Below are 1,829 nucleotides of genomic sequence, written 5' to 3' on the forward strand. Positions count from 1 at the left end.
TTCGGCCCTCGGATGATATCAATCCAAAGTATCCTTGGTCTCGGGATATCGATTCCCATATTGTCATGTTATATATTACATATATATGTCAAGATAAGATTATAAATGTATTATTAAATTTGTCCATAAGCAGTGTTAGGTGTAGTATCAATGACTTGTTCTTGTTGTTCATTGTTGATAGTTGGTAAATCATAAATTGGACCAATGTCTACTGGTGATCTTTCTCTTAGTGTATTCCCTTTATTCTTCATTTTACAGTATACAATGATACTAGTAATTATTGATGTAATGAGTCCAGTTAATAGACCAGTGATAGGTACTGCAATAGCAACTGAATGTGTGTGTATAATAGATACATTAGATATGTACATATATTAATGTATTAACTAACCAGAACTGATAAGGGATCCTGTACATGTTGATTGTGATGTGAATAAAGTAGAGTCTAATAATTGTAAAATTCTTATTATTATTATTAAATTTTGGTGGTGGATATCTTGGGGAATTTGATAAAAGGCTTATAATAAATTTATAGACATTTCTTGCACTATTATTAATGTAATTAATATTTGCAAAATGGTGATATAATTCAAAAAATTGCAGCTCAAACTATGTAATAGAATGTGGGGATGATTTTCGAGCCATTTTAAAGAAAAATATGGGCTTTTAGCCTTGGGTAATTTTCAAAAATTGGCCATTTCAAAAAATGGCAATTACTTTAAAAAATGAAGTCAGAATCAGCTTAAAATTTTTACACAGCATAAGGGGATCAATATGTATCAGAAAATAAAAGGTAATTTTGGAGCTTTTTATGAACAATACCTAAGCATTAACAACTTATTGTTTCGCCAAATTTTGGATGGTTTTCAGGCACTTACAAATTGCAATAAAATGTCAGTTAGTATGAAAGCATTGCACTGACTAATAGATTTCAGTATTATATTATAAAATGTACCGGTATTCAGTACAAACTTGATATTATTGATGGTTCTATGCTGCTTGAAGTTTCTGATACTAATGTATTATTAATGATCATCAGAGATATTGATGTTGAAGTGAATTTGTCATTGCTGCTACTGGTGATAGCATCAGATAAACTTTCAATAACTGAAACTATAACAAATATGGAATGGAAAGTATTAGATCTAATCTAGTAGACATTTGTATATATTTTTATACTATTATTATGTTATACTGATCAGTTAAAGTGGTCAATTGTTATTAAAATGAACTGTTGCTCAGTTATGTTGACTAAAGGTTAGACACAATAAACTAACTATTCTCATCAGTTTATAATAAACAACCCTGTAATGTTAATCAGTGGTCCCTCTCCAATAGCATTAACTGGTTTTATGTACACAGTATATTCATTATTGGGATATAGTCCATTAATAGTTACATTAGTATCAGTTGTATTAATAGTAATATTGTGTACACTAACAATGTAATGTACTGGAGGATAATGTAATGTAACATCCTATTAATAATAATAATGATTTATAGTTAATAATATCTTAACATACTTTATTGTTATTCCACCATATTGTAATTCTTTCAGTTGATATCTGATCCCAGCTAATATTAATAACTTGAGCTGGTACTATAAGAAATACAATGAGTGTGTGTGTGTGTATAGTACTTACCATTCCATATATACTGTATTAATGATGAAGGAGGTCCTTCTCTTCCAATAGTATCAATAGGAATAATAATAAATGAATAATTAGTACCAATAATAAGAGAAGGAATAGTTGCTGATGATTCATTACTGATCATATGACCATTAATATTATCATCACTGATTATTGTAATATTATAATATTGAAAAT

Source organism: Amphimedon queenslandica, unplaced genomic scaffold (assembly GCF_000090795.2).
Source record: "Amphimedon queenslandica unplaced genomic scaffold, v1.1 AMPQUscaffold_13034, whole genome shotgun sequence".
Lineage (NCBI taxonomy): Eukaryota > Metazoa > Porifera > Demospongiae > Haplosclerida > Niphatidae > Amphimedon > Amphimedon queenslandica.